This window comes from Nicotiana tabacum, chromosome 3 (genome assembly GCF_000715075.1).
Source record: "Nicotiana tabacum cultivar K326 chromosome 3, ASM71507v2, whole genome shotgun sequence".
In the NCBI taxonomy this organism is placed as follows: domain Eukaryota; kingdom Viridiplantae; phylum Streptophyta; class Magnoliopsida; order Solanales; family Solanaceae; genus Nicotiana; species Nicotiana tabacum.
Window position 1 is genome coordinate 55,681,728 of NC_134082.1, and position 16,656 is coordinate 55,698,383.

A 16,656-nucleotide genomic window follows, 5' to 3' on the forward strand; every position below is an offset into this window, starting at 1 on the left:
ACTTAGTCCCTAAATGAGAGCTTAAGTTTTGGAAATTTGACCGTAGTCTGAATAGTATGAAGACGGCCTTGGAATGGAATTCCGATGATTCTGTTAGCTCTGTTGGTTAATTTTGGGTTTAGGAGTATGTTCGGATTGTGTTTTGGAGGCCCGTAGCCAATTTAGGCTTGTAATGCCGAAAGTTGAGTTTTGAAGTTTCCGGTTCGATAGTGAGATTTTGATCTGAGGGCCAGAATGGACTTTCGAAAGTTGGAGTAGCTCTGTAGTGTTGAATGTAATGTTTGTGTGAAATTTCAGGTCATTTGGACGAGGTTTGATAGAGTTTTTGATCAAAAGCGTATTTTGAGAGTTTTGAAGTTCTTAGGCTTGAATCTGATGCTAAATTGGTGTTTTGATGTTGTTTTGAGCATTCCGAGGGTTGGAACAAGTTGGAATGATGTTATGGGATATGTTGGTAGGTTTGGTTGAGGTCCCGAGGGAATCGGGTGTGTTTCGGAAGCTCAACGGGTCATTTTTGGAACTTAGGAAATTACAGAAAATGTGGCAGCAGTCAGTTCTGGTTTCCTTCTTCGCGTTCGCGAGTGGGCTCCCACGTTCGTGAAGAGGACCTAGGGCTGGTGAGGAATTTGTGCTTCGTGTTCGCGAAGTGTCTCCCGCGTTCGCGAAGCTGGAAGTTCTATACCTACACGTTCGAGTTTGGCTTTCCCGCGTTCGCGTAGGAAGAGGAAGTTGTGAATCGTGTTCGCGTCCCGAGCATCATGTTCGCGATGAAGAAATATGGGTTCAAGTGAAATAGTGCTTCGCGAACACGAGTGGCCTTCCGCGTTCGCGAAGAAGGAATACCTGGGTAGTATTTAAATAGCCATCCGCAACCCTTCTTCATTTTTCCACCATTTTTGAACGGGATTGAAGCTATTGAGGGTGATTTTTGAGGGAACATTTGGAGGTAACATTTTTGACTTCATAACTCATTTATATGTGATTAAAGACCTAATTAGTGATAAAACATTTGGAAAAATGGGTAATTAGGGCTTGAGTTAAGAGACCTTAAAATGGGTATTCGAGGGGTTAATTGATCTCTGATTTCAGTGTTCTTGTAATGTATAGACTCGTGAGAGTATGAGGATTCTTAAAATATAAATTTCACCGGATTCCGAGATGTGGGTCCGAGGGGCATTTTGGTCATTTTACCTAATTTCGCATATTAGCTTAGAATTTCTTTGTAGAATCCACATAGCTTCGCTCCAATGCGCGACCTCATCCAAACACTGGTCCAACATGAAACACCTCAAGTCACTATGCTTAAATCGACAACCACATGCAATTTGATGTCTAGAGCCAAAGAAATCATCATAACCACTACGAAGCAATTGACATAACATTACACAAACCAGAAAGGTCACAACCGATACGCCATCTGCCGAGCAATACGCAATACTCCTCCCACTCGAATTCCACTGAGAGACCCCAATAAAATCGCAACACATGTGCCTATAACCAACAAATCACAACTCCTCGTAACACAAACAGTTTGGAGTCACAATTCCGACCCGATGCAGAATACACATCCATGTTGGGCCTACCAATGAACCACACATCGACTTTGGTCAGCCACAATAGATAAATAACCCTCTGAAGGTTCACAATGACTGAATCATAGCACATACTATCATCTGACTATCTTACCCACATCTTTACAGTCCACAACCGTGAAATAGCATGTTCATGAGAACTCCCAATCTCCAAATCCATAAAGCACATGAATTACTATATCTGATCCCAACTCCACCACCCGAATATCTAGCACATCCCTACTACTCGATCATCCCACAAGGGGTACTTTTAAAATTCTTCTATGCCACCAAGCAAACCTTAAATATCAACAGTCGATCAGACAAGATAGTGCCAATGTCGTGCCCCCATTTTCCGTCCACGGAGAGGAGTCCGGGTTTTGACGTTCATGAGGTATAATGACTCATTTCCTTTTTAGGAATTGGGTATTTGAAGAGTCGCCACCTAACAACTTTAAGGTCCGTTAGGGCACCTATAAGGTCCAACTACAACTATGTTTGATAACCAGAGATAGGGTAAGGGCTTGAAATTATCCTAAGGTAAAGGTGTTAGGCACCCCTCATGATCCACTAGTGTGATTTCCGACAAGATAGTTTTTGTGAATTTATGCAATTAGCAAACAAATAAAGGCTCAAATAATAGGAGATTATGAGTTTAAATACACAAGTGTTTGAAAAACAATAAAAGCAAGGTTTTGGAATGAGTTATAGTCTAAGCATACGTATAAAAATAAATGGGTGTCCTAGGTTTTTTGTAATATGGATCACATCAATGCAATACCCGATATAACACTTCTTAGAAGAGGGGATATACGTGGTATTAGCGCACCTGTCATCATATTCATATCTACCCTTTCCTGCCCCGTGAAGGTAATTAAAGTGCGAGTTGGTCTTGACCTCTATTGCATGCTGTTACCCGTCCCATTCCTATCAGTCCCAGAGGAATTTAGGACTTCTATTCCTATAAGAAGGAGGTTCTAGGCTGACCCTTAGGTTCAAAGATAAAATGCTAAGGCGACATACAAAACATATAAAACTGCAATTAGGGGAAACATATAAGCAAATAGAAGGTTTAGTTATACCTCCGCAAACAATACACATAGACAGCACGACTCATACACAGTTAAGGTCTGAATTTTAAAAATCCTAAAGCAGGGTGTTTAAGTCAGAAACAGATTCATTATATAACTCAGAAAAGAAGTCTGAATCAGGCATGTCTGCTGGTTGTAGTAGTTTATAATTAAACAAAAGTATCTCCAGTTTTATTTAGGTCATTACCTAAGGCTTGCCTAGGCATAAGCAGTATTCAGTAGTTATTCAGGATTGCTAAGACAGTTTGGAGATTATTATATTACCTACAACATGTTGTTCTAGGTGTTCAACACATAGAATTACGGTCAGTTGCTTGTAAAAACTGAGTAAAGTTGCTTTAATCCTTTTATGCATTCATAGTTAGCCTAAGCATGTTTAAGGGAATATAAATGAAATTCTAAAGACATGGCATCTAATGTACAGAGATGCATAATAATGCAGAATCCTAGGCAGGATTTCTATATGCACAAATATTACAGTGTTTGAACACGATTTCCAGAATATGCAGAGATGATATGCTTATTAGTTTAGCCTAAAACTGGATCTCTAAGTGTTCATGGCAGTAAGAACATGGTCACATAAACACCAATTATTAACATATTTAACACAGGATTTTCTAAGTGATGTTATAGTGAAATGGACATGCTGAAAACAATAAGTGTATGTCCTAGGAACATGATCTCTAATGTATGAAATGAGTCCTAAGTATGGTTTCTATTGTGCAGATAGGAATATAAACCTAATAACATGTTTTCTACCCTTTTGATAGCTAAAGCATGCATATTTCCCATCCCTTTTAACTAGCCAACCCCATACTTGTTTACAAATTATTACAGACCAAATGCTTGAATTATAAAAGAAGTGCAAAAATAAGAAGTTACAACCATAGGAAGCCTGATCCTCACTTCTCTCTGAGTTATGTAATAAACCACTTCAATGCAAATATTGTTCCAAAACCTTGCTCATATCTGGGTGTGTCAGAGTTCTTTAAGGACCTCAAAAGATCCCGGGCAATGCTCACACACAAATTGCATAACCAGGAGTAAGTGCAGTGTGGAACGGCCAGCTCTTATGTGTCCAAATTCAGATGGAGCTCAAGGGTCCCAAGGCAAGGCTCACACAAGAGGGGCAGAACCTAGATTCTAAGAGTATAGTGGAAGTGCAAAACACGTGTTGAAAGGGATTTGTTTAAAAGCTGGAATGATAGTCCATTTTTGAAAGCAATCAGTAATAGAGGTGGGATTTGGGACACTCAAACTCCCAAGATGGTATCACACTCAGAATCAGTAGTCATACATGGGGTCAATGGATTTGGGACACACACATATTTGACTGTAAACATATAACCCCATCAAGGGTCTTAGGACTAGTTGGGTATGTACAGGAATAAATGATACTGGCATGATCACAGGCTAGTCAGAAAGATTATAAGCACATTGAAGGGATAGGGACTTAGGATGACAAGTACACACTAAGTGACTGACAGAGTATGCCTTGAAACACACATAGGGGAGTGCAATAATCTAAAGGGGGATGGAGACATTATAGCATGCTAGTAATGTAACTTGACTGCAGGTTTAGACAAGAGTGAGAGAAACTAAAACAATTAAAGAAGAATATTCTTGTTGAAGCTTTAACATTAAACTAGGACATACCAGTTGAGAAAGCAAAGTGCAGAAAGGTAAAGCAAGTAGGATTCCACTGTCTAGCCTTGGGTTTCAGCCAGCTAGGCAAAGCAGTAGCACAAGTAGCAGTAGAGAAAGAGAGAGTTTTGAGTGTGTATGTGTGTGTTCTGAACTATATGTTCGTGTGTTTAGAAAAGAGAGGGTAGGGTTTTTATAGCTTTGAAAATGAGTAGAAAATAAGGTAGCAAGTAAAGGTTGAACACAAATATGGCAATAATCACAATCCCGTTAATACAAGTACTTCCCTTTAATCAAGGAATTACTGCTTAACGGATACTAACGGGATAATTAAGGAAATAAAATCAATCTGAGGAAGATTGATTTTTGACCATATAAGGGATAGTAAAAATATTGAGTATACAATTGAGTCTAGGTACAGAATTTACTTAATTTGGGGAAAGGATTCAGCGGGGTAAAACATCACATCAAATAAAGGGAAGGAATCAATCAATTTAAACAAATGAGTAAAATTTGGGTTTATAAGAAAACTTTTTTGCAATTAGTCGTAACTTAAGGAAATCAGGATCAATCAAGAAATGGTCATGATTCTGCACTTCAACATATAAATAGAAAGGAATGAATAGGCTTATTAGACATGCAGGGTCAAGCATATTGATAAAAAGGAGCAAACTAGATGAACATAAACATACATGAGTGACATGAATAGGCTAAGGACTATTCAAAGCATGGTAATCAACAAGGTCAAGTAGTAATGACACACACGTAGAACCAAAGTGAAGAAACCAGTCTAATAGGTAAAAAAAGTCAGAAACAAGTAAAGAACTCACAAAAATAAATGAGGAAAACCTTTTAAGAAATTAGCGTTTTAACAATAGTCGAGTTAAAAAAATGGTAAGAACTCAGAATCAGCTAAGTCAAACAAGAAAAAGGTTTCAAACACAAAGAACTTAATATAACCAAGCATGCATATAAAGTAAACAAAGAGAGTATCAGAACCCTGGATATAACCAAAACACTTAGGGTTTTTAATACGATGAACCAGATAGAAGAAAAACATAAACAAATCATTTAAACACAGTAAAATCATAAGCTAATACTGAAACATTAGAGAAGAAGTCTTTTAAGAAAACCCCTAATTTTTTAAGACGGAGAGTCGCTTTGAAAAAATCGAAAAAGCTTTGAGGAAAATACTAAAGAGGCTCATAACATACACATATCTAAGATGGATCTGAAAGAAAATAGAAAGATCATAAAGGTTAGGGTTTTAGAGAACCCAGAAAAGTGAGAAAAACTTCAAAAAATTACCGATCTAGCCAGTAAAGCCATGGATCTGACTCGATCGGCCATAGATAGTCGGAAAAAGACCATAGACGGAAGTCGAGCAGGATCTGGATTAGATCTCTTTGAGATCTTTCCATGGGATCACGAAAGAAGGCCACAAGGAGATATAGAAGACGAGTACACGTCTCAAACAGCCGTGGGAGTCCATGGATTGAAGGGATTTAGGGTGGATTTGGGTGGCGGCGACTAGGGTTAGCCTTATGTTTTCAGAGAGAGTTTGAGAGGAGATGGGATTCAAGGTCAGCGGACTGGTGAGAAATGATTTAGGTTAGGGGGTCGTTTGGGGTTAAAAATGGTAAGGCAGAATGATGGTCGTTGATCTGAATGATCAACAGGTGGGGATCCAGGTTAGGGTTGGTTTTAAAAGGGTCGGGGTCGGGTTTAAATCAAAATTGGGCTGGAGATTTGCGGTCTAATTTAGGCTATAATTGAAATACAAATAGGCTGTTATTTAAATAGCCATTTTCCCTTTTAATTTATAAAAAATAGTAAATAGTTTCTGAAAATAAATTAAAAGTTCTAAAATGATTTATAACACATAAATAACAATTTAAGAATATAGGGCCCAATTTTATGCGTACAAAACATATTTAAACCTTAAAAGGGCCAATATTGCAATTATGTGCAATTTAGCTTTAAAAATACTAAATAAAATTGTAAAAATGTATAAAAATTACATTAGCTATATTTTGTCATAAATATAAAGATTCAATAGATGAATTATCAAAAATAATAATTTTGGAAATAATTAATGAGATTTTATGGATAAAAAGGGAGAAAATAAATCAATTTAAACCTTTAAAAATTATGGAAAAATAATAAAACATTTGGACATACTTATATATTGCATATATATGCTATTTTGAAAATATTTTGCATATTGAAAAATATATAGGGAAAAATTAGGTATCAACAGCCGAAATACCAATAAAGCATCCATAACTCAAACACATCGCCCTTTTTGAAATGTATACCCTCATCAAGCCACACCAATCAGTGATCTCATTTATCTAGTCACGCGAAGTAGTCCATGTTGCCTAAGAATTTATGAACTTCCTTTCAAAACTAAACCGTGACTTTAAACATGCAAATCTCAACCCCACACAACATACGCATATATCATACCATCCTATAATAAATATGAGAACTTCATAATTCACTCCGAGCTACAAGCGACTACGTACTCAGCCAGGCAAGAACTTTTCCATTTGATCCCATCTAGGAGAAAATCATTATAAATCCTATGCTCCTCATGCCAGTAGAAAATATGCATCTCTAACCGTGGTAAAAACCATCAAGAACTCTTCGAATTCCATTTTCACAAGACCAAACCGTTAGGACTAAATTCCTCTAACTCAACCCAGCTACACAGGCCATCAAAACCCAAGAGCCTTGCCACGAAACACCTGTAGAAACCCAGTGCATCATAAGCACCCAAGAACTGATTATATCTGTTACCTTGCCGATCCAACCTACTACCAAGTTTTCCAAATTCTCTGAGCTCCTTCCGAATTACCTTCACCTTCATGATACTGATGTGTAGAATCCATAAAAATATAGAAATACCACAAGTCTTGACACCCTCCAATGCAAACCTCAGATCTAGCTAAATATACAACTTCAAAATATCCAATTATTACATGTAACATATTGAACCCATTAGAACCATTCTCAAGAGTCATCCACTCTACCCAAACCGCAATTAGACTGATCAAACGGACCAGACAACATGTGCTCCAATAGCACTCCAACACCGTAGGATGTAACCTCACCTTAATGCAACCAAGCAACTTCATGTCCCATGCACTGTACATCCTTTACCAATAACAACTTAAGTCATTCCGTGATTCTCATACACCCATAAGCATAGCATAACTTTTATAGAAATTTCTTTTACTCGAGCCATCCTCGGTCTCAACCTCTGTAAGCCATCATTGATTCACTGGCATGTCCCAAACTGGAACCATCATAGCACATAACCGTGCAATCAACTGATCAATAGCAGACTCCCCCACTTGGCTCAAAGTCATGGATTAAAACACACCATAACTCATAATGCATATACTCTATTACTTCCATAATACCATAGTGAAATTAAACTCAATCCTTCATAAGCTAGTGAAACACAAATCATTTAGTACTATAAATCTTCTGCAAATCTCGTATTCACCCTCGTGACAGACAAGCCCTCTCTCTTAAGCAACCCAAATTAAAATTGTAACACATATATTTCACAGGTTAGAAAGATCTTCCAATGAACGATATAAGGATCACTCAAACTTCAGAACAATCTCCAGGAGATAACTCACATGCTTCGCCTCAAACTAACATCTCTTTATACCCTTCCACCGGCATAAACATTACGCAGTCACTTAATCTTCCTAAGTCTGAACTCATATCACAACGTGAAATTTACTTCACTTCCCAACTAGGCAACATGAAAAGGTCCTTCAACCCGCTTACAACTCGGGATATACATCAAATCATGATGGAAATCAAACACCGGATAGTTCTTACTACCCCAAGCTGACCCTTCTTGTCTCGTTCAAATCATATGTACACATCTCGTAGTCACATCATACTCATCACATAGCTATCCGGTCATCACTCCCACTAATAGGGACACTATCGGACATACAAATCCAAAAACACGTGCTCACACAATCAACGCCTCAATGATCAAGCTATAGGCAAAACTCGACCTCAAGTCCTCCAGACTAGCCCAACATCAACACACAGAGATCACATCTCACCCCTCGATCAGGGAATCACAAGCCATCAAAGCATATCTGATACTGAGAGCTCATACGTGCATACGAACACGTGGAAGGAATTTCAATAGTTACATTTCAAACTGAATTAAGGACGCACAACAAGAATTCAAGAATGTGAAGTTTTTCCTAAAGGTTTTGCAGCCTCCCGAGGATAAGAATAGATGTCTCCGTACCGATCCGCGATACTCTACTAAACCTGCTTATGACTCGTGAGACCTATGTAACCTAAGCTCTGATAAGAACCTGTCATGACCCAAAAACCGACCTAGTCGTGATGGCGCCTATCGTGAAACTAGGACGGTCGACACAACTCCCAAATCTACCATTATTCAATAAAAGTTATTTTTATACCATTTATTAATCAATAATCTCGTGATGTAAGTTTAAATGAATAGTGCGGAATAAATACATAAGCCCGACATCAGGGTGTCACTAGTCATTAGCATCTACTACAACTGTCTAACAACATAAAGATCAACATGGCCGGGAAAATCACAAGATTACATTAAGGAAGATTAAAGGAGGGAGAAAAGCAGGGCGGCGATTGCTAGGCAGCTACCTTGCTAACTGCGATGAACCTGCCACCGAGCTCAGAAATACCTGAATCTGCACACAAGGTGCAGGGAGTAATGTGAGTATGCCAACTCAGTAAGTAATAAAAGTAAATGAAAAATGAGCAGTAAGAAATCAAGTAAACCACATCATAGCATCACAGTGGTTACAGTATGTTCCCAAAACAGGATACCATTCAAATCATTTTGTTAAAATTTCCAACTTTAGTAAAATCCATTAGAAAATATCTTTCTAACCTTTTCAATAGAGGTTTAATGAAATATATATAGTGAAAGTGATGAAAATTGTAATCGGCCCCTCGGGCAAAACATAGTTCGTATACAGCCCCTCGACAAACAGAAATTCATAACCATTTCATAACTTAAGAAAAAACTCGGAGGTAGTAACAAAGACAAATTAGTGACTAAATTCCGAACACCTTGTAAAACTTCAATTTAAATGAAAGTTGTTTAAGCATTTGTTCAACATTTTCAATACAGGCTCGGTCCAAAGATGAGTGAAAGCAGTAATTTAATCAACATATTCAACAAAAACTGACTTTAAGGAGGAGTGAAAAACAGTAAGTTCATAAACAGGACTCTCAGGCAAAGCATCACTCGTATATGTGTATATATATATAGCCCCTCAGGCAAGCCACTCAGTCACTCATGACTCAACTCTCAGCAATTAGTGCTCACACTTAGCACTCACGCTCAATAGGTACCTCATCATAACCACTGCGGCGTGCAGCTCGATCCATATATGTAGTCGACTGCGCTCATTGGGGGTGAACAGACTCCGGAGGGGCTCTTACAGCTCAAGCACTTTATCGCTGCAGCGTGCAACCCAATCTAAAATATTTGTTGTAGCGTGCAGCCCGATCCATAAGTATAAAATCTTAACAACTAGGCCCTCGACCTCTCTCATTCATTAACCTCATGATCAGACCCTCGGTCTACCTCAGCCATCAACCACACAAACCACTCGGACTATCAGTAAAACAGGTCGTTCAGCTCAAGATATCATTTATAGTATCAAAATTTAGTAGATAAAGCTGAGTTAAGAAATCAATAAAACAGAACATGACTGAGCACGATTATTAAGTCAAAAAAGTGAGGGACAGTAGTTAAAAAGCCCATAAGGGTCCAAAACAGTTGGCACGAGGCCCAGATATGGCATTCCTCCCAAAACATAGCAATACTTTTCGAAACACAATTATATCAAATAGTTTTCCATCAAATACGCGACTTAACAGTCACAAGGGACGGACCAAGTCAATATCCCCAATAGTGCACGACTCCACGCTCGTCATCTAGCATGTTCATAACCTCAAAGTAGCACAAAGATGTAAAATTCGGGGTTTCATACCCTCAGGACAGAATTTACAATCATTACTTACCTCAATTTGGTCCAAGCTCTAGCCCGTGACGCCTTTACCCCTTGAATTGGCCTCCAATTGCTCCAAATCTAACCAAAATCAGATTGATACCATTAAAATGTGCTAAGGGAACAAAGCCCACTTGAAAATAACCAATTTACATCGAAAATCCCAAAATTGGCCAAACCTGACCCCCGGGCCTACATCTCGAAATCCGATAAAAATTACATCAATAGAATCCTTACACTTTCACGAATCTATACGTACCAAGAACATCAAAATCGGACCTCAAATGGCCCCTTAAATCCCCAATTCAACTCTCCAATTTTCTTCCAATTTTCATTCCTAATTCCCAATTTAAATGATAAAAATTAAGACAAAATCTTGGTATTTAACCAAATTTGGGTGAAAAACACTTACCCCAATCACTCCTCTGAAAATCCCCTCCAAAATCGTCTTCTCCCGAGCTCCATAGCTCCAAAAATGCAAAAATGACCGAAATCCTCAAAATAGAGTACTTTATAAGGCTGCCCAGGCTTCCTCTTTCGCGAACACGAGACTCCCATCGCGTCCGCGATGAGTAAAAAATATTAATTCCCAAAATGCTTTACGCGTTTGTGGCACAAGCCTCGAGAACGCGATACCTACTGGAGATATAACTATGCGAACGTGACCACCAAGGCGCGAACGCAAAGAACACAACATCAACACATCGCGAACGTGACACCTAAAGCGCGAATGCGAAGAAAAGAATTCACCTCCTCGAGAACACTCTTCGCGAACGCGAGTCCCTAACCGCGAATGCGATGAACAAAAATCTCTGCAACAAAAACCAGCAAAACTGCCAAGTCCAAAGTCCAAAAATTGATCTGTTTACCACCCGAAACTCACCCGAGGCCATTGGGACCTCAACGAAACATGCCAGCATATATAATATCGTCATTCAAACTTGTTCCAACCTTTGTAACGCTCAAAAAAACATCAAAATGTTAAAGCATCATTGGATTCAAGCCTAAGAATCCCAAAAACATCCGAATTCTGAATTCGATCAAAAGGTCTATGAAACCTTGCCCGAATGACCTAAAATTTTGCATGCACATCACAAATGAAACAATGGACCTACTCCAACTTCCGGAATTCCATTCCGACCCCTATATCAAAATCTCACCTATCAACCGGAAAATGCCAAAATTTCAATTTCGCCAATTCAAGCCTAAACCTTCCACGGACCTCCAAAATACATTCCGATCACGCTCCTAAGTCGCAAATCACCTAACGGAGCTAAACAAATCATATAAACTCCAATCCGAGAATATATACTAACAAGTCAAAACTTAGTCAAACCTTTCAAATTTTATGCTTCAAACAGATAATTGTTCTTCTAAATTCATTCCGATCACCCTGCTTTAGCATCAAAATGATATCACTCTATACCTTTTCACAACCACAACTACTATACAATCACTTTATCTTCCTGAGTTTGAACTAAATAAGAAGACATGAAAATCTACTTCGTTCCACAAGTGAAGTAAAACGAAAGAATCTCTCAAAAACCTTCATAACATAAAAATATATGACACATCCACATAAATTGAGCATCCAATAGTCCTTTTTAAATTTGAAGAAAACTCTTTCGGTCACATTCAAACCATTTGAACACATCCCGCAGTCACATGTTACTGATCATATAGCCATCCAACCACTCACCAAGCCACCAGTCCCACTCACAGGGACACAACTAGACATACAAGTCCAAAACACATGCTTACAAAACTAAAACTACCGAGCCTAAGTTGCGGTTCTAACCCGGCCTCAAGTCCTCCAAACTGGCCCATCACCAAAAACACATGAAACACATATCGTACCTCATCCATAGAATCACAAGTTGTCGATGTACAACTGATACCAAGCACTCACATATGCATACGAGTGAGTGGAAGGAAATTCAAAGAGATATTCTTCAAGATGAATCAATGTCGCACGATAAGGAAAGAAAGATGGGAAGTTTATTATAAATGGCATGTAGCCTCTCGAAGATAGGTATGGACGTCATCATACCAATCCACACGACCCTGCTAGACATTTGCTCATGACTCGTAGAACCTATGAACCTAGATCTCAGATACCAACTTATCATGACCCAAAATCTAACTAGTCGTGATGGTACCTAACCCAGCCAACTAGGTAAGCCAATTAACAATAAACCACAATATAATGATAATGGTTAGAGTAAAAAATGAAATAACTGAATATTATACAACTCCTCAAGGATTGGTAGTACAAATCATGAGCTTCTAAGACTTAGATTTTACAAAGCCGATATGAAATAAATATATCATATGTTTGAAATATACATAAATTGATTTAAAAAACTAAAGCTACCAAGAACAAGATGCAGCTATAACCGGAACGCAGGTACATCTTCAATGCCAGCTCCTGCTATACATAGCAACATCAGCTCCAAAATCTGCACGTGAGTACAACTGACCTCATGTACTCAGTAAGAAATAAACCTAACCTTAGGTTAAAAGTAGCAACGAGCTTGGATAACGGTCAGAGCCCAACACCAATATCCACAAACAACTCATAATAATATAATAAAAATAGTACAAGTAATAACTCAAATGATATTATGCTCAGCTTGTCCACAGTTACGGAAAATAGGCATGCTTTTAAGGTATAACGGTAAAACTTAATCTTTCACAGAAATCACCAAAACATGAGTATATCTGAAAACAATGATTTTTCCCCAAAAATATTCAATGATAGATAAGATTTTTCATTATCAGATAGCATGAGAGAAGTACATCTCTATAATTACATGTCAATATGCATGTGAAGTCATGAATGTCACAAATCATGTAGCATGAGGAAATGTAACTCTATGCTTGTAAGTTAAGTATGCATGTCATATGCAATGCATCATAGTGATGAACTCAGGTACTCACACTCTCAGAGTACTCAATCTCACTATCTCGCACTCCCGCTCATCATGATCAATCACTCTGCACACTCAGTCACTCAGCATTGTATGGTACATGCGCTCATTTCTGGTATGTCAGACTCTAGAGGGGCGGATCCTATCCAAGCGCTAATATAAAACCCATATGGCCTGCTGTGTCATGCAGCCCAATCTATAATAATAATAATAATAATAATAATAATAATAATAATAATAATAATAATAATAATAATAATAATAATAAAAATAATAATAATAATAATAATAATAATAATAATAATAATAATAATAATAATAATAATAATAATAATAAAGCCAATATGGCCTGTTGTGGCATGCAGCCTGATCCACCATATCTCTCACAACATGGTTCTTGGGACCCAACTCAGTCATCAATCTTTCCATCTGCGTGGACTCACAAATCTCATACCAATCAGCCCAAACAATGATAACATGATGTGATCACAAATGATAACAGAGAGTGAGATATGATATGCGAATGAATGAATATGACTAAGCATGTAATTGCAATTTAAGCAAATAACTCAATAGAAGAGATGAGCTCAGTGGGTACCAACAGAATAAACATACAGCCTAAACATGATTCACAACTCAATTACTCTAACACATAGAAATTCATGGATAGAAACAAGATCAGGTAACTACACAGCATCACAAAATCAACCGAGTCATAATTCACATGGTGCACGCCCATATGCCCGTCACCTAGCATGTGTGACACCTCAACACCAAACATATAACACCTATGTTCAAGGATTCATACCCTCAGCACCAAGTTTAAAAGTGTTACTTACCTCGAACAAGCCAAATCCAATATCGAGAAAGCCAAGCAATACTCCGAAAATGCCATCTCGCGCGTACCGACCACCGAACAACTCCAAAATAGCCAAAAGCAACTCAAGAATATCAAATAATGCCAAAGAAAATAAACCCAAATGATAAAGGTAGAAATTTTAATCAAAATCTCAAAGTCAATCAAAAAGTCAAACCCGAGACCGCACCTCAAAATTCGACGGAACTCTCAAAATCCAACCACTCATTCAATTATGAGTCTAACCATACTAGTTTCACTCAGATCTGACCCCGAATCGATATTCAAAACTCAAAATTTTGATTTATAAAATTTTAGACAAAGCTCTCTAAATTTCACATTGGAATCATCAATAAAATGCCAAAAACGAAAACACATTTATGAAATATAACCAAAATCGAGTATAGAACACTTACCCCCAATCCATGTGGCAAAAATTACCTCCAAAATCGTCCAAATCCGAGCTCTCCAACTCAAAATATGACAAAATGAACAAATCCTTAATATTATATGCTTCTACCCAGCTGTTCTCCCTCGTTTCTTGTGCCGCATAATTCTGAAACTCACTTTTGATACCTCCAATGGATTCCTCAAGAAATTCCAGTCATGTTAAGCTTTTGAATCACTCCATTTGAACTTACAGTGAAGGATACATGTTGGTTTCAATATTTGAAAATAGTGCAGATTTTTAATAGGTATTCGGTGGCAATTTCGTAATTAATCTGAAAAAAAATCTGGAAATCCAATTCTTGGTAAAATGACCGTAAGTTTCTCATACAATGTCGAAACTTGATGATTCCAGTTGTCATAGTTCCAAAATTATGATATGGATATAATTATTAAATCGAAAAATAAATCAAAGTCCGTTGGCTCAATATGGTAACCTTTATACTCAAATCGACGTCGAAAACGAAATCAATCACCATACAAACCAAACTTATTCAAAACTCATCGAAATTTGACCAAACTTTGTGGATATGTCCAAAATTATCATACAAACCTATTGGAATAATTATAACTCGATTTCGTGTCCGTTTACCCAAAAGTCAAACCTAGGTCAATAACTCTTCACACTTAAATCTTCTAAAATGAAAATCATTCATCCAAAACAAGTCGATGGGTCATTTTGTGTAATTGCTTTCAAACATGTGCTTATGATTTTATGAGTTGCATGATTGGTTAGTTTCGTTCCAAGAAGCTTTCGGGTTGATTTGGACCTTTGATCCTTGACTTAGAAGTTTAAATTAGAAAATGTTGACTAAACTTTAACTTTTGTAAAAACTACCCCAAAATTGTGTTTTAATGACGCCAATAGCTTCGTATCATGATTTCGGACTTGGGCATATGACCGGAATTGATTTTCTGTAGGTTAATTTATGTGTATTTGCCAAAATTTAGCAATTTGAAGTTGAAACTTTTGACCATAGGTTGACTTTTAGCTATAAAGTTTGGAATTTGATTTTGGGACTTGGAATAGGTTTGTTATGGTGTTTAGAACTTGTATGCAAATTTTGGTGTCGGTTGTAGTTAATTTGATAGGATTCAGACGTTTAGTTGTAATTCTAGAACTTGTTGAAAATTTCTTTGAAATTCATGCGTTTAATGTTTGATTCGTAATTCTAGGTGTTATTTTTTGTTTTGGTCATGTGAGTGTGTCTGTATGATGGTTTTAGACTTGTTTGGATGTGTGATTTGGAGTCCCGAGGGCTCGGATGAGTTTCAGATGCATCCGGAAGTGTTTTGGAGTAAAAATTCAAGCGTGGTGTCTAGTGCCCTCTAGTATCACACTTACGAACAACATGGTCTTATTTGAGACTATAATAGGGATCTTACAGGTATCACAAATGTGATGCCTTGGTTATATTTGCAAAGCAAGTCTGGTCTGGCTAGGTTCACATTTGCGATAATTTTTGTCGCAATTGCGAAACCATCTTCGCATTTTTAAAGAAGCTCCCAATGCCTTCAGAGACGCAATTGCGAGGATTTAATCTGAATTGTGAGGGTTCTCCATATCACAATTGCAATAACTACAACTGAACTTAAGGTCTGAATAGTTGGGATTTTATCTCTCATTCTCTCATTTTTGAACCATAAACTCGGTAGGATGTGATTTGGAGAGGGGATTTTCATCTACAAACCTTAGGTAAATAATTCTAATCTATTTCTAATCATATTCCATCAACATACCTTAGATTTTAGCATCAAAATCATATGAATCAAAGTAAAAATTTGTCAAGTTTTTGAAAAATAAGAAAGTGAGTTTTGAGAGTTGATTTGGACTCAGATTTTGAACTAATCATAAATATGAACTCATGGGGTCGTGGGTAGACAGAATCTACCATTAGACCTGGGTATTGACCGAGCGAGTGTCGCTCCCCTTTTTTTCGCGAAATCGGGTTTCGACATTGACAACTCTTTTAAAGTTTTTATAAGAGAGAGTCTCCACCTAACGAATTAAGGTGCGCCAACACACCTATTTGGAGATAACTCTGTTTAACCAGTTTGCAT